The sequence below is a fragment of the Felis catus genome, chromosome B2 (genome assembly GCF_018350175.1).
Source record: "Felis catus isolate Fca126 chromosome B2, F.catus_Fca126_mat1.0, whole genome shotgun sequence".
In the NCBI taxonomy this organism is placed as follows: Eukaryota; Metazoa; Chordata; class Mammalia; order Carnivora; family Felidae; genus Felis; species Felis catus.
Window position 1 is genome coordinate 6,269,587 of NC_058372.1, and position 25,698 is coordinate 6,295,284.

The following is a 25,698-nucleotide window of genomic DNA, read 5'->3' on the forward strand; positions in this document are numbered from 1 at the left end:
AAAAAACACTGTGGCATATACATACAATGGAATATTATTCAGCTTTAAACAACGAAGAAAATCCTGCAGTATAAAAATCTTGTAGAATGAAATACCATGAAATTTATGGATTTTAATATATAAAATGATATCCTCAGGCATGAGATAACATGCTTTTCCTCTACACAAAATGAGCACTTAGAAATTATGAATGAACCAAATAGTTGAGGTGAATACAGCCATAAAGAACCAGTAATGCACAGATTCATCTTTGCAATAACATTCAGAAAAAAACATAAATGTAAGAGAAAAAGGGATATTAGTATACATCATCTGCTTTAGGCTAGACTCATAGTACTTGAAACGTGGCTGTAGATATTTTAACAAACACTCTGCAACCCATTTTACTCATCCTTTTGATTTGGTCCTTTTTGTTTGATTTTTTTTTTCTGTAACGTACCTCTGAAAGCTGAGACCCAGAAGGTCTGTGATCATTTCAATTATTGTTATATGAAATTAAACTGGTGTGAAGTTCTAAAAGGAGAATTATTTAATACCCCAACATTACCTGCATGTTGCAAAACAATAATTCTGTAAATAATCCCCTACAAGAGTGAACGCATTTAAATAAATTACAGGGCACAGTCAACATTCGCCAGGCTTCTGTTGTATACACTACTTAAGTAGTGAGAGAAACCTTGATCCCAAATACATGATTTCTTCTGACATAATGATACTATTATTCTCATATTTTACCTAAAACCTCAACTTCAGGACTGAAAGAAAAGAGCAAAACAGTAGCCACTGCGTTACATATTGCTGAAACAGTGCTAACACACAGATCTGGTGTTCTTTTCTTGATAGGGAAGCAGTAGAGACCTATTACGTCCTCTTGAAAATGTCGGGAAGCTGAGGCCATGTTCCTACTTCCACTTATTCATTATGTTCCCTTCTGTCACCTCATACACATCACGATGGAGTGAAACCTGTTTCTAATAATGCAAGGTTTCAAGTTGCAGGTGGGGCCGGGAGCAAATATATTTGTTGGAAATACGATAGCACTATCCACAACATATGCCCACAGCTACATAAGCTATGAAACCTAAGTCCATTCTGCAACAGGGTAAAATATATTGTGTGTGTGAAGATGAAAAAAGAAAAACTATAAGGAGTTTGGCATATTACCTAACTAATCCTAACACCTCAATTTTGAATCTCCCTCTTGCCCTCTTGAAATTATTTATTAATAATAAGAAAAACGTATAGCTCTTAGCATTGGCTGGCAAACGCAGTTTTCAGCAGCGTTAAAATTTAGCGGTGTGGAACGTATAACTCATCGTGGAAGAAACATGGGTTTGAGTTCTAGTCCATACCTGTGATTTCGGACAGCGTAAAATTGGGAGTTTAAAGCCGCTTTCAGCTGAAAATGCGTCGAATCAAAACACCAGCCTCATAAGGACCTTACGTGGCCATGAATGTAAAGTGTTTAGTGCGTTGCGAAAGCCATGGTAAAGGTAACACGATCTTTCGATCATTATTATCACAGAGATTTGGTTGTTAAGATAATGCCACCATCCTTCGAAGGCTGAAGTCGGGGCAGACATGATTCTGAATATAACACCTTTGTTCCAGCCAGCCCTCCATGGCCCATTAGAGAAGGAGCAATGTCAAGGTATAGAATCTTAGAAGAAGGTCTCCAGTAGGATTTTGAGAGGACTTGAATTCGCAAGGGATCTACATGAGAGGGGCAGCTTGTGTGGATTTGCAGAAATAGCAGATAGAAAATTAAGAGGGCTCTGAGTTCCTTCTGAGCCCGTGGAGGTAGAGCCTGAGATGTGCAGCGTAGGGGCAGTTATGGCTCAGTAACTGGCTATGGACAAAGCGGCTCAGAACCACAGGACAATCTGCTATTAGGAGGTGGGAGAAAGTGAGTCGAAGAGAGACAGAGCGTTCACTTACTTGAAGATTCATCTGTGTATTCAGTTTAGGGAGTTACTCAGATAAATTCAGTTCTCGAAGAACTGGAGGCAAAGAAGTCCCAGCGCTGGGGAAGGGACTGGCAGAATCGGGAAAGAGTACAGTTTCCCTGCAGCCATTCTCCGTCCCCAAAGGCAGAAAAGCAGCTGATCCAGCTGAAGCCTCACCAGCCTTCCTGCTTCCACATATGCACATTAGTTATATTATTGTCTAATAATGTCTGCTTGCTTCCTATCTCCCAGGGACAGAGGGAGAATTAATGGTATGAATTTTGTCAGGCACTTCAAGACCCCTAGAGATAGGCAACATAAATATCTTATGATGGTATACATTATTCCTTCCTCTTGTTGTGTACCTGGTAAATGGGAGAGAAAGATCTATGCATTTGTCTAGCAGAAACATTGATGTTTCTTTGTAAACAAAATCAGATTTCATTGGCTCCGTTCTTTGGATTTTGAGAAAAGGTAACATTTTTAAAAATGACTTTACCTTGTTCGTGTCCTCGTTAGATTTGGCATGATATCCATATCCTTACTATGTCTCCCCACATCTAATGTATTTTAATCCTTGCCAATAGCCACTGCACCGTTCTGTGTCAACGTAATTTTTTTGTTCAAGCACATGCGTTCTCTCCCTACTCCTATAGTTTCCTGTCTCTTGTAAGAAAACTATCTGAAATGAAGGGACTGTTAATACATAAAACAAACCCTATAAATTGCTATCAGTTCTTACTTAAAAACTATTTTTCTTTAGTGAAAGAATATATTTTATGCCCAGCTGATTAAGCCAATAATAATGCCATTAACCTCCGTTAAAAAACAGCAGAAGGAAAGATGATTTAATAAGACGAACGGACTGCTGACCAGCGGGCCCGGTTCCTTCCTAATGCAGACACTCCATCCTGACTCGTTTCGAAGGCGCCTACGCATGGAGGGGACGTGCTTCTGCATATCTGTGCTACTCTGTTCTGTTTACGAGGAAGGGGAACTTTCTGCAGGGATGTGCTCTGGATATCTTTCCCCTCGGAGCACCAATGAATTATTTAATACTTGATTTGTCAAAGTAAAGCTTGGCTGCATCACGGTGACAGAGCCCTGCTATAGAAATAGAATATTGTTTAAGAAATTATTGGTGCAAAAAAGGCAAAGAAAGCAGAAAGCAGAGTTGGTTTTCCAAATATACACCCATAGCACTCATAGTCATCATAATTCAAGGGCTTCATGGGGGAAAATTCTAGCACATTTTGCCTTTATGAAACTATCTTTATGTTCCCCATGCAACTTCCGGCTGGGTTTCCCCCAACCCTTTCTCTGTAGCCATCCATATTGATTTCTTTAGGGGTTCTTTTGTCACTTATATTCAGGAGGAGAAAGACATTTCTTTTATATCATCCCCCACTTGCTAGTACCTCTTAATCCCATATTGCATGGGATTATCTATATGTGTTCAGTAACATTTTTACTTTGTTTAATGTGTGTGTGTTCTTTAAAAAAACGTTATTATAACTTTAAATCATCACCCCTCTTCTCCCTCGCATGTTTTCAAAACTGGTAGTTTTCATTATTCAACCTCCTTGGGTCCTCAGATCCCAGGACAGACAATCCTTGCTTTGCCTGCTGGTGATGGGCACAGACTTCAGTTATCCCGGTTCAGTTAAACCACATCGGTGCCCAAACGGTCCATGCAAGTTTCAAGTCCCACCTGTATTAGCTGTGGGCAATCGCATAAAGTACACGCTCAGCTGCCCACTCTTCAGCCCCCCAATCGCCTCCCGACACTTGAGCATCCTTGCTTTTGACCAATCATGTCCCTTGTTTCAAACTCTGCCGGTGATTGGTCCCCACGCAGCGGTGGTTCCGTCCACACACACAAAGAGCAAAGCGTGTAGCTGCGAGCCCTTGTTACCACTCAGTGCTAAACCCGGGTGACATTGCACAAAAACAGATACTTGAAGCTGGAGATATGCCACCAAATAGGGACGCCCAGCAAAGAAGCATAGTAACACGGGGGGTGCAGGTGGTAACACCGGAGGTGCAGGTGGGGTGGCTCGTTGATGGAGTTGTAAGAGAAACAGCTCCTTGTAGCAATGTTGATCCAGCTGCCCTCCACCCTAGGTAAGGAAACAGGGAACCTGCCTGCAGACAGAAACGGGGAATGTGGTTGAGACCAGGAGGATAAAGATGTCCCGGAGCAAATGACATTAACATAAGACTTCACATCAAAGGAACTCTCAGAGCTGTTTCAAGTCATTGTAAAGCAGAAGATAAAATGTTGAAAGCTGTGGGCAACTTACAGTAAGCTAACTCTCCTAGGTTCGCAAAAGATACTCCTTATTGTCCTGTGTGCTAGGAATAGGGAAACAAGCACTGCTCCAGGGACTATTTGAGAAGCGTTGTATGCAAAGAACATACCACATGCCTGCAATGTTGCTGCTCACCTTTGAGATTATGATGTACTAAATAAATTCGTTTTACTAATTTTGATTCCTTTATACGTTTATAACCGATATTCTCAGAGTTTTTAGTGTATTGAAACAGTTTCTTTAAATGTTTACTTATTTTAGAGAAAGAGAGAGAGGGAAAGTAAGCAGAGTAGGGCAGAGGGAGAGGGAGACACAGAATCCCAAGCAGGCTCCCTGCTGTCAGTGAGAGCCCGATGTGGGGCTCGAACTCATGAACCTCGAGACCACGACCTGAGCAGACATCATGAGTTGGAGGCTCAACCGACTGAGCCACCCAGGCGCTCCTTGACACAATGTTTAAAGGTCGCAGAACAGCTGTATTTTTTTCCATGGCTTCCACTGCCTGGTCTCAGCCTGTGCCGTCACTTTTACAGCCCCTCACTGCTGTGTAAGCTGGAAAGTTTAAAATATAGGAAAGTCGTGGTTCTGTCATTTCAGTTCCTTGGATGAAGATATTTAAAGTCTGTAACGTATCTTAATGTCACATATGCTTAACGGCACACTGGTATGGATCAGCGTATGACTTTTTTGAAGGCATTTTGTAAATGTGTTCTTCATAATTGATGTTCCAGGGAATTTAAATCAAGAAAGTCACAGTCCGGGGGCGCCTGGGTGGCTTAGGTGGTTAAGCGTCAGACTCTTGGTTTCGGCTCAGGTCATGATCTCAAGGTTCGTGGGTTGGCATCCCGAGTCGGGCTCTGTGCTGACAGCGTGGAGCCTGCTTGGGATTCTCTCTCTCTCTCTCTCTCTCTCTCTCTCTCTCTGCTCCTTGCCCACTCTCTCTCTGTGAAAAAGAAAAAGAAAAAGAAAAAGAAAAAGAAAAAGAAAAAGAAAAAAAGACAAAGAGAAAGAAAGAAAGAAAGAAAGAAAGAAAGAAAGAAAGAAAGAAAGAAAGAAAGAAAGAAAGAAAGAAAGAAAGAAAAGGAAAGAGAAGAAAGAAAGTCACTGTCCAGGCCAAAGTCATGATCCTAATGGACAGTACAGTGCTTCTATTATTTTTCAGTTATTTTGAGTTGTAACAAAATAATGGCATTTTACTATACAGTTTTTTTTTTCAAGTATTAGGTGTATGTTAACTATTCGTAAAGATTCACCACATTTCATATGAACTGCAGCGTTCCCTCTTCCTACTGTGTTTTCCCTCTTAAAAAAAAACTATTGTTAAAAGTTAAAAAAAATAGGGGCGCCTGGGTGGCGCAGTCGGTTAAGCGTCCGACTTCAGCCAGGTCACGATCTCGCGGTCCGTGAGTTCGAGCCCCGCGTCAGGCTCTGGGCTGATGGCTCAGAGCCTGGAGCCTGTTTCCCATTCTGTGTCTCCCTCTCTCTCTGCCCCTCCCCTGTTCATGCTCTGTCTCTCTCTGTCCCAAAAATAAATAAACGTTGAAAAAAAATATTTTAAAAAGTTAAAAAAATAAAAATAAAAACATGAAAATTAGTAATTAAAATTAATAAGGAAGCCATGTTAAGAATACCTCCGAAATTTCCCTCCAATATTTCAGTTAGAGTCGTTGTTCTGTTATAAAGCTTCTAGGTATATATTTTTTCTTTCTTTTTTTTTTTTTTTCTTTTTTTTGGAAGTCAAGACCAGCGAAACCAAAAAAAACCTTTTTTAAAAAATTTTCCATCAACAGGCTACATCTTTGTATCTGCATTAGTTTCCTATTGTTGCCTTATTAATTACCACCAACTCAGTGGCTTAAAACAACAGAAATCTATTACCTTATCATTCTGGAGTCAGAAGTCTTAAAGCCAAGGTCAGCCTCTAGTCTCTCCGAAGCATCTAGGCAAGAATCCACTTGATTGCCTTTTCCAGTCTTTGCCTGTAGCTCCCTGCAGGACACAAGCAGCAACTGGGGCTGAATTCTTACCCTGCCCCTGTTCTGGTTTTCTGTAGCTGAGGAAGTTTCCCCAACTTCTGAGGACTTGTGATTAATTGGCCCCACCCTGACAGTCGTAACTGCGAAGTCCCTGTGGTCACGTAAGGTAACAGGGACACAAGCTGCAAGAGCTGGGGCACTGGCATCTTGTTATCCTGCCTCGCACGCCATGTGGCGATGAGAACCAGGGAGCAATTCATTTCTCCTGACTCGACTTTTACAAAACTCAGAGCTGCAGAATATACTCCGTTGTCACAATTGCAAATTCTTCTTTCCCTTCTGACTTTTCTCTGCAACGACCCCTTTTCTATGTTCCGATTTTATTGTGTTAAGGTCCTCATTGTACCTGTGTTTTAAATACAAAGTCGTATTTTTTTTCATTAACAAGTAAATTAATCAAAAATAATATTGTCAGTACCTACTTGCATACTTCAACCTTTTAATTTGCCAAGTAGTGATGTGAAAAGACAGAACTAACACAATTTAACTAACATCTAATTTAACACAAAAACAATGAGGATGGACATGATCACAAAAAGGTATTTGTTTCAAAGAAAATAGAATGATGAACACAATATTTAGCTACTTATGTCCTCATACCTCTGGTTGTATTAAAAATTAAAGTGCAGATAAATCAGGTTGCATTTTGAGCTAACATTTGTGTAACTTTTCCTTCATGTGGTTGATCTGTATTAAAGACAACCGAAGTGGAGCTTGAATGACCAGAGTGTTTTGATGTTTTATATTTATTCTGTTTCATATAGATTCACTGATGCAAATGCAAAGAACACCCTCTTCCAGCACTGAATCTGGAATATTTTTTACCCAAATGAATATTTCATTGATTTCCCCCCCCTAAATTTCTTGGAGAGTTGGATATTGTGTAGATACCGCTTTACAAATGTCCAAACATGGAAATTACATGGGAAGAGAGGATTTTTCTTTCCTTGCAAAACGACATCATGTTTATGGTTTAGTAAAGACCCCAGAGAGTTCTGTTGTCTCCAGGTGCCTGCAAGGTGCTAAAACACAATCACTTTTCCTCGACCAGTTACGATGTGCACACACGTATACACTCCTGCCTGCCCTCACTTTTCGCAACTTGTCTTTCATGGTGTCTGCTGAGCGGGAGCGAACCAGGGAGCCCCCAGGTTGATGCCTGAGCTGAGCTAGATCGACTGAATTCTTGCTCCTGGGAAGTCAGACTTGGAACATGGAACGCTGACTCACTTAGCTGCTGGGACCAATACCGGGAGCTCACAGAGGGATCAGGCTGGAGTCAATGTTTTCTATCACGTGTATAAAGTAGCAAGAACATGTAAATTGCCAACAAACAGAGGAGCAAAGAGGTGCAGTGTCAGAGCATGGGACCAAAGAGAGAGAATCAGTTGGCTTCCCGGGCCCCTCTGGTTTGTTTCCGGTGTCCAGTAAAACCCAGTTTCGTATTTTTTACCTTGATTTCCATGCATCCTTTTCAATAAATTTCTCATTTCATTTATTTTTTTAATGTTTATTTTTGAGAGAGAGAGCAGGAGCAGAGGAGGGGCAGAGAGAAAGGGGCACAGAAGATCTGAAGCGGTCTCTGAACTGACAGCAGTGAGTCCGATGCGGGATTTGAACTCATGAACCGCAAGATCATGACCTTAGCCCAAGTCAGATGCTCAACCGAGTGAGCCACCCAGGTGCCCCCCAAAATTCCTATTTCAGATGTAACAAGGATTTTTTGTTGTTGTCATTTACAACCCAACATCTAAGACTTTGATTATTTTATGTGCAATCTCCTGTTATCCAAATTATGGAAATAAAATATTTTGATGAATATGTCAGAGTCAATTAGGCACATGTAATGTAACAAATATTTCATGAGTGCCTGTCATGTTTCATACTCAGAACTGGGTCCTACAGTTACAAAGATGAAGAAAGCATGATTCCCGTCTGGTGAAGCTCTTTTTTTTTTTTTTTTTTTTTTCAAGATAAATAAACATACATCTTGCTTTGGGCTGGACAGAAGAAACTCCTCTTGCTTGGTTATTTCTTGTACCAAATAAACTTTCTGGATTCAACAGCAGTGTGTTTCCATGTTAATAAAGCTTGATTCACTGCAGCAATGTTTATGATCATTTGGACCCGTCCAGTTGTCATTTGACTTTTTGTTTACATAAAGTGGAATGAGAAGAGTGAAGAAGTGATGGGAAGGTGATGAATTTAATCAGGAGAATTTCTCCTTGAGGAAGATTTACAAAGACTCCATGAGATCCAGTTATACTCAGCTTTGAGAAATAAGGAAAATATATTTGAAGGGAAAAGCCATTTGAGATCATTATGCTGTTTGCTCTGCCTCTGATGCCAAAGCCCTTCTTTGTGAAATGGGGATACACTGGTCAGGGGCTGGAGCTCCTGCGACACCCTTACGGGTTTTGAATTCTGGTCCTGCCACTTTCTTACGTAATGGTTTCAGCTAGCATATTACTTGTTCCTGTTTCCTCATTTTTTTAAAAAGAGGATACAAGAGTAACTACGCACATGATCATCTCTGAAAATTAAATAAGATAAAAAATATAAAACCTTTAGAAGAGTACCTGGTATGTATTAGGTATTGAATACATAATAGCTGTTTGCATTACGCTCTTTAAACACATGCACAGAAAACACAGCACAGCCGTGCGCACACATAATGCAAACACACTTAGCCCAAATAGAATCATGAGAGTCTGAACTCATTATATTTTTTAGGGCCTAGTACATGGGTAGTGCTACAAGGAATAAATGTGTGTATAATGACTACATTATGTTCAGTATCTGGAGTTAAGTTAATTATACAAAATAAAAACACAACTTTCTTTTTTTCTTTATCCAGCTTTGCTATTCAGTAAAAATCGGTTTTATCGTTATTTACTTGAACATTCACTTTCTCCAGGGCAATAATTAATGACAAAGGGATGTTTAAGACTTACCTCTTTTCATCCTCCCCATCTCCCCACCCAAAGAAGCTGACTGTGATACAGAGTAAATACAGATTTATTTCTGACGGTAGAAGTTTAGCTGGAAAAGTTACAGGCGAAGTTATTCCTTCCTGTGAACGTTATCCAAATATAACTGAATTTATTTGATGGATTGAGGTTAAGTGAATGTGATATAAATATTTATAAAACACAATCATACTATATACATAATTTATATATATATACACATATATACACGCATATATATTCTATGTACATATATATTGTCTCTATATATAAAATGGAAAATGTACTGAGGAATAAATTCTGCACACAAATAATGCTGCAAGGTTTAAGCACCTACTTTGCCAAAATTAGTAAATACGAAGAATTATATACGAAAATTAAAAGAAGTCCAGGCACATACCTCAGAAATCAGAGATTAACCTGAGGTGAGCCTCTAGAATTTTTCAAAGTATTTACTTTACAAGAAGGGTTTGAGCATTTCAGCTACTAATTATGTCTATAAATGACCATCCGTATAATGATCAATAAATACTTAACCCAGATACACTATCGCACCGTTAATACGTTGTATTTGTCCAAGGAAATATGTCCCCTGTGTTGTCTTAACTTTCCCTCCCTGTATTAATCAAGTATTGATAACCATGACTTAAGGCCTGAAAATATTACAGTAGAAAACCTTGGCACAGGGAAAGCCAGATCGTACGTGCGCAGGGTTATTTATCAGGCTGTCACCGAACCCTGGGGAAGTGCAGTTCCAGCTAATTTATGACCATGTTGTTTTCATTTTTACCCGGCGCGGGAAGAGCTTACACGGAGGCCCGGCGCTGATTTCCACAGGAGCTAGGGCAGCCGAGGCACTTGTGGGCTTGCACATTTTTTATGGCACCTATTTTCCCCTGACTCTGCTCTCTTCCCTAGAACATTTAAGAACATTTATTAAACTCAACAGAAGCCAAGGGCTGTGTACGTGTGGTGAGGACAGAGAGTGGAAGGTGAGGAAGCTGAAAGGCAGGAAGGTGGCCCCCGCGCCATATGCACGTTACTTGCAAATGTCACTTGCTCCGGCCCCTCATGTCTTATGCACGGTCACAGGAAAAGCAAGGCCTGAATGTGTGGTGGCTCACAGATGACCGAAGAAGGTGGAAGATGAGGGTGAGCTCCCAGGATCGCTGACTCTTTCTTTATCTGGTATAAATGCACAGAAAGACGGAATTGGGGTGGTGAGGGAGTCGACAAGCCTAGGGAAGTGAAAGTGTGTTTGAATTTTGTGCAAACATTATATGTAGATTTCCCATTTCTCTTCCTCCCATGTAGTCGGCAAGCAGTTCATTTCAAGTGCTCATTTAGGGTTTAGCTTCCTCAAAGAAATTGTAAGCCAGGAATCGCTTGTCATACGTTGTGGCTATTTCCTGCAAACGTGTCACATATATGTCGAGGGAAAGGCAGCATCACAGAGAAATGCATACTGAGTATTTACTCAGCTGCACAAAGAAAGCAATATACAAAGACGTCCTTTATCCCCCAAAGTCTGGTCTGTCTTCTATCAGTTCTCTCCTGCTTTACTCCCGGTACACCGGGACAGACTGCATCCAAATGAATGAGTATCTGCATCCTTTTGCACACGAGGGTGATACTTGTGTGCATCAAACATCCATCTTCTACGAACTGGAAATAATATGAATAATACGTTGTCCTATGAATGTAAGATGCATTTATACACTTAGAAGTTGCTTTCATCTGCTATTCTACTTAGTATCTCCAACAGTGCTTTGAAACATGAGGTGGCCCGCCTCTTAGCGGTGAAGGTTAACTGAGCACAAAGAGGTGAAATGACCACTGTAAGTCAATAAGTTAGCCAGAGTCACTACTAGACCCCAGGACTGAGGTCACTAAATCGTGCATTGTGCAGATACTGGAACAGGACATTTGGATCTATGCAGATCGTATATTAGTGCAAATACACACCTTGTGATAATACACACCTTGCGACAAGCCCCCTCTCCCCCCATGGTGGTTGTCCCTGACGCCCTCCACCGGACACTCACCTCCTCCAATCTCCCGGAAATCCTGTGCTGGCACACACCCTTCCATTTCACACTGTTGTTCTAAGATTAGCTGTGAATGGGTGTGTCACCTGCACTGGATGGTGACCTCTCAGAGGGCAGGGACACTGATTCTTTTCTTATAGTTTGAGCACAGAGCCAAGTGCCCTGGCATATATTAAAAATAGGTGATGGGGGAAATGGAGACTCTTAAATAGAGAGAACAAGCTGGTGGTTGTCCGAAGGGAGGTATGTGGGGAGGAGGATGAAATAGGTGAAGGGCGCTTACCGCGATGAGCCCTGAGTAATGTACAGAATTGTTGGATCTTGCACTGCACGCGTGAAACTCACATAATGCTGTAGGTTAATTACGCTCGAATAAAACATAGTTGTCAGATGTATCTGTACATTAATAAACAGCATATGGTTGATGTAATTACTTAGCTGGCTAGAATGTACACACTAATATGGTTGTAGGTTCAGCATCCTTAGGGGCCAGTTAGGTTACATCATCCAAGACAGTAAGATTGGGCCTTTGGCTGGCTCAGTCAGTAGAGCATGTGACTCTTGAACCTCGGGGTTGTTAGTTTGAGTCCCATGTTGGGTGTAGAAATTACTTAAAAAATATAATCTTTAGGAAAGAAAAAGACAGTAAGATAACTCTAGTTATGTATCTTATCTATTGAGAGGTATGGAGCCCCATCTGAGAAGTAGGCATGACTCTGGGTTCTGGAGAGTCAGTTCACAGTATGAAATAAATGGAAAGAAAATGTTAAAACAGGAAAAATTCTTCATAACTCACATCCTACTGAGAATTGACCAGTAACATTAGCTTAGTAAACCAAGCAATAGAATCAATCAACGTGCTATACAACATTAATAAAAGACATGATAAGAACCATATAATCTTGTGAATAGATTCAAAAAATATGTTTGACAAAATATGGAATCTTTCCCTGATAAAAACCCTCAACAAAGTAGGGAAAGATGGAACATACCTCAACTTCATGTAGGCCATATATGAAAAACCCACAGCTAATATCACCCTCAATGGGGAAAACCTGAGATCTTTCCCCTAATGTCAGGAACATGACAGAGATATCCAGTCTCACCACTGTTGTTTAACATAGTACTGGAAGTCCTAGCCTCGGCACTCAGACAACAAAAAGAAATAAAAGGTATACAGATTGACAAAGAAGAAGTCAAACTTTCACTATTTGCAGATGACATGATACTCTATATAGAAAAATCCAAAAGGCTCCACCGGAAAAATTGCTAGAACTGATACAGGAATTTAATGAAGTTGCAGGATATAAAATCAATGTGCAGAAACCTGTGGCATTTCTATACACCAATAATGAGCAGCAGAAAAATAAATCCAGGAATCTATCCCATTTGTAATTGCACCAAAAGCAACAAGATACCTAGGAATGAACCTAACTAAAGAGGTAAAAGATCTGAAAGCTATAGAACATTTATGAAAGAAATTGAAGAGGACACAAAGAAATAAGAAAGCATCCCATGCTTATGGATTGGAAGAACAAATATTGATAAAATGTCTATGCTACCCAAAGCAATCTACACATTTAATGCAATCCTTATCAAAATACCACCAGCATTTTTCACAGAGCTAGAACAAACAATCCTAAAACTTGCACGGAACCACAAAAGACCTTGAATAGCCAAAGCAATTCTGAAAAAGTAAAACAAAACTGGAGGCATCATGATTCCAAGTTTTGAGTGATATTACAAAGCTGTAGTCATCAAGACAGTATGGTACTGGCACAAAAACAGACACATACATCAATGAAAGAGAAAAGAAAACCAAGAAATGGACCCACAGCGGTATGGTCAACTACTCTTCAATAAATGGAATATCCAATGGAAAAAAGACGGTCTCTTCAACAAATGATGTTGGGAAAACTGGACAGCAACATGCAGAAGAATGAACCCGAATCACTTTTTTACACCCTACACAAAAACAAACTCAAAAGGGATGAAAGATCTAAATGTGAGACAGGAAGCCATCAAAATTCTAGAGGACAACAGAGGCAGAAATATCTTTGGCCTCGCCCGTAGCAACTTCTTACCAGATGCTTTGCTGGAGGCAAGGGAAACAAAAGCAAAAATGAACTATTAGGACTTCGTCAGCATAAAAAGCTTCTGCATAGCTAAGGAAACGATCAGCAAAACTAAAAGGCAACATACAGATAAGGAGAAGGTATTTGCAAAAGACATATCTGATAAAGAGTTAGTATGCAAAATCAATAAAGAACTGATCAAACTCAACATCCAAAAGAACAAATGGAAGAAATGGTCAGAAGACATAAATAGACACTTTTGCAAAGATGGCATCCAGATGGCTAATAGACAAATGAAAAGATGCTCAACATCACTCATCATCAGGGGAATACAAATCAAAACCATGATGAGATACCACCTCACACCTGTCAGAAAGTCTAAAACTAAGATCACAAGGGACAACAGGTATTGGCGAGGATGCAGAGAAAGGGAAACCCTCATGCACTGTTGGTGGGAATGCAAACTGGTACAGCCACTCTGGAAAACAGTATGGAGGTTTCTCAAAAAGTTAAAAATAGAATTACCTTACGACCCAGCAATTTCACTACTAGCTCTTTACCCAATGATACAAAAATGCTGATTTGAAGGTGTGCATGCACCTGATGTATTCAGCAGCATTATCAACAATAGCCAAACTATGGAGAGAACCCAAATGTCCATCAGCTGATGAGTGGATAAAGAAGTTGTGGTACACACACACACACATTGGAATATGACTCAGCCATCAAAAAAATGAAATCTTGCCATTTGCAACAACATGGATTGATCTAGAAAGTATAATATGAAGTGAAATAAGTCAGAGAAAGACAAATACTATATGATGTCACTCATATATGAAATTTAAGAAACAAAACATATGAACATATGGGGGGTGGGGAGAAAAGAAAAAGAGAGAGAGGAAAAAGCCCTTATGGTCTCTTATAGACTCTTGAAGATAGAGAATAAACTGAGGGTTGACAGAGGGAGGTGGGTGGGGGGTGCGCTAGATGGGTGATGGGTATCAGGAGCGCACTTGTGATGAGTACTGGGTGTAAGTGATGAACCACTAAATTCTACTCCTGAAACCAATATTGCATTGTATGTTAACTAACTAGAATTTAAAAAAAAAAAGCAAGTGATAATATTTGGCAGTAGAAAAAATACATAATATCTCCCCAAAATATCAGGGTCTAATTTTTTACTAGAACTCTGTAATAGAAGTTGCAGTAACTCTTACGCTACATAGTGAATTCTTATTAACCCTAGCATTCAAGTTTGAGTAATCTATAAAAAAAAAAGTTCTTGGAAAGTTATTTTGGCATTTTCTCCAATTATAAACATAACCTTTATCCAATATACTCAGACATAAAAGTAATTTTTTTAACATTTATTTATTTTTGAGAGACAGAGAGGGACAGTGTGTGAGCAGGGGAGGAGCAGAGAGAGAGGGAGATGCAGAATTTGAAGCAGGCTCCAGGCTCTGAGCTGTCAGCACAGAATCCAATGTGGGGCTCGAACTCACGAACCATGAGATCATGACTTGAGCCGAAGTCGGACACTTAACCGACTGAGCCACCTAGGCGCCACCCTCCCCAAAAAAGTATTTCTAGCTAAAATTATCAAAATTTTACTTTTATCAGCAAGAAATATACCATGATTTCCAAAGATTGTTTGTCTAATTTAGATAATATTGAAAATTGTATCTTCTTCACTCAGTATTTTCCTATCATATACACTCTAACCAAATTTATTGATTTCTATACCAGGACACTACAAGGTTGAAAAATATATCTGAAATTTTGAATGAATTTCCAAGTAATTCCATGTGTTCTTTATCTTGCCTTTTAAAAATCCTCCAAATTAAGCTTATCGATTTCTTTCAGGCAAGACTTTGTGTTATTTCCTTCCTTTGTGATAAGTTTCTCTTCGGTCAAAAGCCTCAATAGACCATGTCATAAAAATATTTAGAATCTTCTCGTGCAATGAAGTTCAGATTTAACCATAAAACAGAATCTTGTCTGCACAAATGTCGTTCGTTATATTGGACACTTGCTTTTCCTTCAAAATCCTTCTTAACTTCAGCCTTTGTGGCCGCGACTGGTCTCATGCAGACTCTAGCCAGCTTCACACGGTGCAATTACACAAAACCTCATCTCAGGCCAAGATCTGGTAGGAAATAATCAGCAGCCATTCTGCATTCAGTGATGGGCAGTCTGCAAAGTCAGGTATGTTAATGTCCATGGAGCCAACCGTGGCCAGTGGGATAAAGGAGCCGGTGGATCAATGTTTCCTGCCTTTATCCTCTGGGATAGACTGTTCTGAGGTATATTAATAATGTTCCCCAGAAATCCCTGGGCAGTACCACAGTTATACATTTTTCTCATCTATGCAGGTCTGGGAGAAGGGCAGGACAGGAAATGAAGCATTCCTGTAACAATGGTTCCCAAAGTATTATGCTTGAACATGCAGTATCAGTATCGCCTGGGATCTTGTTACAAATGCAAATTATTGTGCCCCACACAAGACCTATAGAATCAGAAACTGTAAGCTGGTGCAGCCTGGTCATTTCTGTTTTAATAAGTCCTTTAGGTAATTCAGAAGCACAGTAAAGTTTTCAAAGCATTGAGCTGTTTATATGATCGCTGTGGCACCTCAACGGTACGGGGACATTTGTAAATAGGACTCTGAAATTAGGTGGCTCTTGTTTTTGTTTTGGAAGATCTGAAAAAAGAAAATGATAAGCCAAGGTCAGTTAAATATTAACATCTTTCAAGAGCAGAGTACTTCTACAGGAGCATTTATGGAAACCTTCCTCTTAAACAGAGAAGGGGCTTTAGTGCTGAAAAGAAGGTCTGTACTTTAATTACAAGAGTGAGATATTTTGCAAACTAACTGAAAGTGTAGTCTCCATAGAGAGAAACCATGTGAAAAATCAGGGTAAAACCATGTTACCCTGAAACCTGGAATGGCCACGTTTAGGTGAATGAGTGTGAGAATCTTTCTCACACACACACACACACACACACACACACACACACACACACACAGGTATAGATACATACCTGCATGCATGTATATGAATGCATGTATGTATAGATCAACAAAGAGAGAGATGATAGACTCCAACAACAAAAATGATTGCATAAATCATTGTAAAACAGAGCCAAAGCAACACAACTTACACAGAAATGTTAGGAAGTCACTGGTAAGGAAACAAGGGAAGTGCAAAGCGAATCACCACAGATGTGATTCAAAACAAACAAAAAGTAATTGCCACATACAATTCCAGTTGCTCTGATTAGAGGCTGGGTAATGTCACAGACACGGTTTCCTCCGTGCCCCAGTGAAGGATAATTTGAGTGTGCAGCTTGGGGCAGAGACTTAGAAAAGCTAAATTACTCTGCATAATAGAGTTGGTAGAGAACTATCTCTATTATTTTTCCTGAGGATTCTTAATGTGCCATGGATGAGCCCAAGCTCAACATCGTGATGCACTGGTTTCATCTATTTCCCATGTAAGTTGGAGTTGCTACTTTCCTCGGTCTATTACCTACACAGGCAACCATTTTTTACGTCTATTTGGAAAAATAGAGACATCGATTAGTAAGAAAACCCTAGCCCTAGCCACCAGCAGAGATAAGCTGTTAGTTTCCTATTCTTCTAACATTTCCAAATCAAGTATGTCAGCATAGACAGAGACCTAAAATGCGGAGACTCAGGAAAAAAAAAAAAAAGCAGAGTATCACCCTGTCAGGGCTATGCTGTCTAATGAGGTAACCCATAGCCACGTATGCCTATCCAGCACTTGAAATGTGTCTAACCCAAATTGAGATATGTTGTGGGGGTAAAATGCATATCACATTTCAAAGACTTAACACAAATATAATGTAGAATATCTCGTTATTCACTTTATATTGATTACATGTTGGAATGATTTATGTTGGACATATTGAGTTAAATAAAATATGTAACTACATTTAATTCCATTTATTTCATTCGGAGGGTTTTATATGGATGTCTGAAAATTTTAAATTATATCTGTGGCTCACAATATATTTCCATCATGTAATACTGATGCAGGTGATTTCCAGACAGTTGGAAATCAAGCAGAATTACTTCTGAACAGTTTATGGTCAAGAAAGAAATCAGAAGAGATATTCAAAACTATTTCAAACCGAATGAAGATGAAAATACAGCATATCAAAAATTATAGAATGATAATAAAACAATGCTTCAAAGGAAGCTTACAGCTATAAGTATGTTTACTAGGAAAGAAGAAAGATGTAAAAATGATTATCTCACTTTCTACCTTAAGAAGTGAGAAATGATACCAGTTTTAGAAGGAGATGGGAAAACTTCCCAACTCATTTCTGTGAAGTTTGATGAGTGTGAAACAAAGCCTGGCGATGACCATTCAGGGAAACAAACAAATTTCAGTTTCAGATCAGAAACTCTCATGACACAGACGCAAAATTCTATCAGGAATAACAGCACCAATCAAAGCCACCAATACATACAAACAGAATAATACATCATGACCAGTGGGGGTTAATCCCAAATGTATGGTTAGTTTAACATTAGAAAAATAAATTGATATACCTCATTAGATGAACAGAATAAAAGAGAAAATACTATGATTATCTCAATCAGGGCTGAATAAAGCCCTTGGCAAAATCCAACATCCATTAATAATAAAACTTCTCAGCAAACTAGAAAATTGGGGAAAATTCCCTAATATAGGAAGGGCATCTTTGAAAAACCAACAGCTAACTGTATCATAATGAAATATTGCTAATGTTTTCCCAGCTTTGGTAATAAGAAGGGATATGTACTCTCAAACCTAAAGAATGGAGAGAAATACTATATCTGTGGATCTGGACACTTGGTGTTTTCAATATGTCCTTTGTATCCCCCTATACCGCCCCCCCCCCAGTAAAACCCTAATCTTAATCTTAGCATGACTTTGGTAGAAATTGATAAGCTGATTCTAAAATTTACATTAACATATAAATAACTAAACAATCAATACTAACAAACTAAGGAATTATTGAATATAATAACTAAAACCATTTTAAAGGAAGAACAAAATTGAAGGCTCGACATACCTGATGCCACAACTGATTGTAATGCTACAATAATCATGATCATGGGATAATGGGGTAAAGAGAGACAAATAGATAAGGGTGGCAGAAACACAGAACTAAATTACGGCCGTAGCACCAATTCAATTGAGTGGGAATATCTTTTAGCCAATGGTGCTGGAATAACTAGATTTTGTTATTGAAGATAAGAACTATGACTACTGTATCACTTCATACCCAAATTTAATTCAAAAGGATCATAAATCTAACCATAAAAGCTGGAACGATCAAGCCTCTAGGAGAAACATAGGAAAGTATCTTCATGGTATTGGAGTTAAGTAAATAGTTTTCATAGGATGCAAAAAGTACAAAAATTCAAAGGATGTAAAAGAAAAAAATAACAAGTTGGGCTTTATCAAAATTAAAATTTTCTAGTCACCAAAAAGACTACAGACTAGGAAAAATTGTGTGTGTGTGTGTGTGTGTGTGTGTGTGTGTGTGTAAGTATGCACATGTGTATCCAGAACTTTCTGTTTCTTACAACAATAAGAAAACAAGGGATCTGTTGTAGACAGAATAATGAGCCTCCAAAGTATACCCACATCCTAATTTGCAGAACCTGTGAATATGTCCCTTTCCATGACAAAAGAATCTACAGGTATGATTCAATTAAGGATCTTGAGGGAAGGGAATTATTCTGGATTAGCTGAGTGTGTCCAGTCTTATCACAAAGGTTCTCAAAATCAGAGGTACTTTCAGTGCAGAGTTCAGAAAGAAAGAAAGATGTGACCACAAGGAATGATTAGAGGGGTGCCACCTTCCTCTCTTTGAAGATGGTGGAGGGGGCCGTGGGTCCAGGAATGTGAGCAGCCTCTAGAAAATGGAAACAGCAAAGATGCAAAGATGGGGATTTTCCCCCTAGATCCTCTCTGGGCAACCTGTGGAAACTTCCATTTTAGCCCAATAAGAGAGGTGTCAAATGCTGTAAGACAAAATTGTATTGTTTTAAGCCACTAATTTTGTGATACTTTGCTACAACAGTGAGAGAAAACCAGTATACAGTCCAATTAACAATGGAAAGAGTTGAACAGATACTTCACAAAAGATAGAAGAATGACCGATAAGAACCTCCAAAGGTGCTTGACTTAATTATACTTCAGGAAAATGCAAACTGGCTCCAAAATGAGGCGCCCACTAGAATGCATTTTGTTACGAAACAAAACAAAACAGATAATATGCAACGTTGATGCTGTGGATTCAATGTTTGTGATTGGCCAAAATACAAGTGTTAAATCCCTAACCCTTAATGAGATGGTATTTGGAGGTGGAGCCTTTGGAAAGTAATTAGGTCATGAGGGAGGATGTCTCAGGAATGGGATTCATGCTTTTTGATGAGTAAATAAGAGAGAGATCATCTCTCTCTCTCTCTCTCTCTTTCTGTCTCTGCCCATTGAGGATTCAGCAAGCAGGTGTCTGCCTGCTAACCAGGAAGAGAGCTCTCACCAGACAGTGAGTGAGCCAGCATTTTGATCTTGGTCTTCCAGCCTCAAGAACTGTGAGAAATAAATATTTGTTGTTTAAGCCACCCATTCTGTGGTGTTCTGCCCGCAGTCCATGCTCACTAAGGTAACTGGCAGGCAAATGGTGGGGCAAATGGTGGGGCAAATGGTGGTAGTATAAATTAGCACCTCCGTGTGTAGACCCGCTCATCAATGTTGTGATAGATATTTATTCTATGACCCAGCAATTCCATTCTAAGGTATTTACTCAAATAAACATAAACATGTGTCCACAAAAAGACTTCCACAAGGAACTTCAAAGCAACCTTACTCATAAAACTGGAAAACACCATGCCATCAATGGCAAAATGGATAAACAGCAATATATTCCAACAAGAAAATATTGCCTGACAATAAAACTGGGTAATAAATAAACTAATATGAAGAAATGTATGATATACATAACGGCATGATATACATAAAAGCATGAATGAATTTCATAAGTATTATGTTGAGTAAAAGAAGTCATATGATGACATTACATTAACATTGTTATATAAATCAGACTAATTTCAATTTAAGTTAAACTCCCAATTTAGTGTGATAGAAATCAGAAGCCTTGAAATTGGGGAGAATTGATAAGAAAGAGATTTTAGGGGGCTACCTGGGTGGCTCTGTTGGTTAAGCACTTGACAGGGAATTAAGTCTCAGTTCATGATCCCAGGGTTGTGGGATCAAGCCCTACATCAGGCTCTGTGCTGAGACTGGAGCCTCCTTGAGACTCTCTCTCTCTCTCTCTCTCTCTCTCTCTCTTTCTCTCTCTTTCCTCCTCCTCCACCCCCTCCTCCTCTTTGTCTCATGCTCTCTTTCTCTCTCTAAAACAAGAAAAAAAAAGAGAGAGAGAGAGACCTTAGGAAATTTGTAGGGCTATGGTAACAGGCATATCTTCTTTAGAGTGATAGTTTCACTTGTATAGGAAATGATCAACACTCCTGAATCTGGACACTTAAGAACTGCATATTTAATTTTACATAAATCACACTTCAAGGCTCCAGGCTTGCAGAGGTATACCTGGACAGCACATTGCCTTCCTCCTAGACTGCATTCCTCTCACTCCCTACCCTGTGGCGCCTCTGAAATGGCATCCTCCCAGGTGCAACACTGGGAAACTTGCTCTGCTCTCAGCATGTACACCCCAGGACTGGAGGGTGTCAATGCCCATTTGAGCACCATTGTCCCGTGAGGAAAGGGTTTCATTCTCTAGGCAGAGAGAGCTGAGATCCATTCTGTCAGTGTCCTCAGAAGCTTCTGCTGTGGTTGAGAGATGCAAAGACTCGCCCATGTGGTGGTGGTTTCTCCACTGGTTCTTTTATCCCACTCTCTGTACCCCTGAGTCCTTAGGACACTTTCCCACATTAACTAGTGGAATACAAGGATCTGTCTCCTACTCTGCGTGGGGACCGCCATGTTAAGCCCTCCTTCTCTCTGGTAATACATTTATTTTTTCTTACTGCTGACTCTTTTGTAGCTATGATATTTTTAATAAAGTGGTTTCTCTTCTTATGGTATAATATTTATGTACAATAACTTTATTAAAACGTATGTACGTCTTTTGCATATGTGTGTGTGTGTGTGTGTGTGTGTGTATTAGTGTGTATATATATATATATATATATATATATATATATATATATATATTGCTGTTGGTTTCGCAGGTAGATTTCCATGCTTCATAGATTACATATAACACCCAGTTTCGTCCCAACAGGTGCCCACCTCAATGCCCATCACCCATTTTCCCCTCTCCCCAACCCTGCCCATCAACCCTCAGTTTGCTCTCTGTATTTAAGAGACTCTTATGGTTTGCGTCCCTCCTTCTCTGTTTGTAACTGTTTTTCCCCTTCCCTTCCCCCATGGTCTTCTGTTAAGTTTCCCGAGTTCCACATCTGAGTGAAAACATATGGTATCTGTCTTTCTCTGACTGATTTATTTGACTTAGCATAATACCCTCCAGTTCCATCCAGGTTGCTGCAAATGGCAAGATTTCATTACTTCTCATTGCCAAGTAGTATTCCATTGTATATATAAACCACATCTTCTTTATCCATTCATCAGTTGATGGACATTTAGGCTTTTTCCATAATTTGACTATTGTTGATAGTGCTGCTATAAACATTGGGGTACATGTGTCCCTATGAGTCAGCACTCCTGTATCCTTTGGTTAAAGTCCTAGTAAGTTGAAAACTTTTTCGTGGCTAAACACATTCAAAGTAATGAATTTACAAAACTTTGCGAAGCATAGCATACAACTTTACAGAACACATTTTTTATTATTCTTTAATTTACATCTAAGTTAGTTAGCATATAGTACAATAATGATTTCAGGAGTAGATTCTAGTGATGCATCCCCTACATGTAACACCCAGTGCTCATCCCACTAAATGTCCTCCTTAATGCCCCTTGCCCATTTAGCTTACCACAACCCCTCCAGCAACTCTCAGTTTGTTCTATTTAAGAGTATCTTATGTTTTGCCCCCCTCCCTGCTTTTATATTATTTTTGCTTCCCTTCCTTCCGTCCATCTGTTTTGTATCTTAAATTCCACATATGAGTGAAGTCATATGATATCTGTCTTTCTCTGGCTAATTTCACTCAGCATGATACACTCTAGTTCCATCCACATTGTTGCAAATGGCAAGATTTCATTCTTTTTGATTTCCCAGTAATACTCCATTGTATGTATATACCACATCTTCTTTATCCATTCGTCTGTTGATGGACATTTGGGCTCTTTCCATACTTTGGCTATTGTCAATAACACTGCTATAAACATTGGGGTGCATGTGCCCCTTCGAAACAGCACACTACTATCTGTTGGACAAATACCTAGTAGTGCAATTGCTGGGTTGTAGGATAGTTCTATTTTTAACTTTTTTTTTTTAATTTTTTTTCAACGTTTATTTTTATTTTTGGGAAAGAGAGAGACAGAGCATGAACGGGGGAGGGGCAGAGAGAGAGGGAGACACAGAATTGGAAACAGGCTCCAGGCTCTGAGCCATCAGCCCAGAGCCCGATGCGGGGCTCAAACTCACGGACCGCAAGATCGTGACCTGGCTGAAGTCGGACGCTTAACCAACTGCGCCACCCAGGTGCCCCTATTTTTAACTTTTTGAGGAACCTCCATGCTGTTTTCCAGAGTGGCTACACCAGTTTGCATTCCCACCATCAGTGCAAAGGATTCCTCTTTCTCCTCATCCTCACCAACACCTGTTGTCTCTTGTGATCTTAATTTTAGCCATTCTGACAGGTTTGAGGTGGTATCTCATCATGGTTTTGATTTGTATTTCCCTGATGATGAATAATGTTGAGAATTTTTTTCATGCGTCTGTTAGCCATCTGGATGTCTTCTTTGGAAAAGTGTCTATTTATGTCGTCTGACCATTTCTCCACTAGATTATTTTTTGGGGTATTGAGTTTGATACGTTCTTTATAGATTTTGGATACTAACCCTTTATCTGATATGTAATTTACAAATATCTTCTCTCATTGTGTCAGTTGCCTTTTAGTTTTGCTGATTGTTTCCTCCACCGTGCAGAAGCTTTTTATCTTGAGAATGAACCTGGACCACTTTGTTACACCATACACAAAAACAAACTCAAAACGGATGAAAGACCTAAACGTTAAGACAGCAAGCCATCAAAATCCTAGAGGAGAAAGCAGGCAGAAACCTCTTTGACCTCAGCCACAGCAACTTATTAGTCAACATGTCTCTGGAGGCACGGGAAGCAAAAACAAAAATGAACTATTGAGACCATAGCACAGTTTTGTAAAGTAGGCTCCACACCCAACTCACAGCCCAATGCAGGGCTTGAACTCACAACCCTGAGATCAAGACCTGAGCTGAGATCAAGAGTTGGCCACTGGATGCTTAACTGACTGAGCCACCCTGGAGCCCCTTCAGAGCACATTGTCTACAAAAACATTCAAATAATATTAAATTCCTATAGGTCAGCCTGGTATGATGCCAATTTTGTGAAATAGCTCTGAGAATTTTCATTTTTGTCTCTTTATGAACCTTTATTTCCCTGAAGATGTCACCTCTCCATTGAAGGCAACTGTCATTCAGCTGAGAGTAATACTCTCTCACTGCTGTGTATGTGAAAGAAACAAGATTTTGGAATGTGAGAAAGAGGATTGGTTCTTTGCCCCACTACCAGCTACACAGAGATCTGTTGAGTAAATCTCTTAACTATTCTGTCCTTTTAGCACCTTGTCCCAAAGATGTCATAACAATATTTCTGTCCTTCATGCTTTTCCAGAACCTTGCCCATCCCTGTGATGAGGTGAGGCCTTCTCTCACCCCCTCTCCCTTCTTCTGCTTGAATCTGGGCAGGTTTTTGACAGTTCTGCTCATCAGAGCATGGCACAAATAGCACTATGTGGCTTCCACAGCAAGGTTAGGAAAGGCAATACAGCCTCCACTTGGCTTGCTCTCTTTCTTTTGGGATGTTTGCCTTTGGAATCCAGCCAGTATGCTGATAGGAAGCCCAGACTAGTTCACTTCGAGAGGTCAAATAGAGAGGCCTACAGGGACAGGAATACAGTCCCTGGCCCATAGTCAGCATTAACAGCCAGACACTGAATGACTAACTCTTCAGATGATTCTAGTTCTAGCCTTGGAGTCTTCCACTGAGGCCCCAGGACACATCATGGAACAGAGACAGTTTTCTCTGCCCTAACTTGGCTGAAATCCTGAGCCACACAACCCACGAGTGCAAGAAATAGTTACTGGACGCCACTGTGTTTGGGGATGATTTGTTATGTGCCCTCAGTAACTGGGAGAGATTTTAGGACACGGAACTGGCACACAGAAGTACGAAGGTATCTGCCATTACAAAACCTAAAAATACTAACAGTGGTTTTAGGACTGAGTGACAGCTTCAAGCTGGAAGGGCCTTGGAGACTCTGTCCTGTGTTTTCCTACTCACAGCCCAGGCTAACTAAGCAAGAACTCACAAGAGTCTGTGGTTGTGGAAGTACATCCTGATTGAATGGAAATTGGAAGTTTGAGCGTGACATACTGGTTACTGGGAAAATAGGGTTCTCAATAGCATTAGGGTTAGATTCCCCCTTTGATATATTCTTCATTCTGCTAGTCCCTGATAGGTATAGGATTTAATGAAGACAGGGAAAATGACACTAATGCTCTAACCAGTCCTCATTTTAGAAAAAAAAATAAGCATTATATTTTGGATGTTTTCTCAAATGATAATAGATCTATCCCTCTATGTGCTTATACCACATTCTGAACAAATATTTTCATCTCCTTAAAGTAATTTTTGTTCTCTTATCCTTTAAACAAACCTACTTCCATCCCAGAGTTTTTAGGAAGAAGATAGCTGCCAGGGATACAATATAACTTATCAGCTTCACCATTTTTAGGAAGTTTTAAATATTTCACTGTTCTTTCTATGTAGGTAGTAACTCAGCTTGCCTGTCCCAGTCTTTGAAAGTTGAAGAAGCAATGGACACAAAATTCCCGAGAGATTCCCAGTTCCAGGATCCTATCCTGGGGAACAAGCTGTCTAAAAGGAGCATTGCTATGATGTTAGTGATAACTTAAGGTTGTGAGCTCTGTCCCTTCTTTATTGCCCTCTTTTGATTTGGTTTTTCTTTTCCTTCTTTTTCTCTGTCCCTGAGGTAAAAAAGGCAGTTGCCACACTGTGTACAGGTAAAGATAAAATGGTTCAAGG

At 39.7% G+C, this 25,698-nt stretch overlaps 1 long non-coding RNA gene across 1 annotated transcript in view; it reads left to right on the top strand.

Annotated features, from left to right (window-relative positions):
- LOC109499521 overlaps window positions 1-25,698 on the top strand; it is a 581,435-nt gene that overhangs the window by 516,467 nt on the left and 39,270 nt on the right. The gene's annotated exons all lie outside the window — the stretch shown is intronic.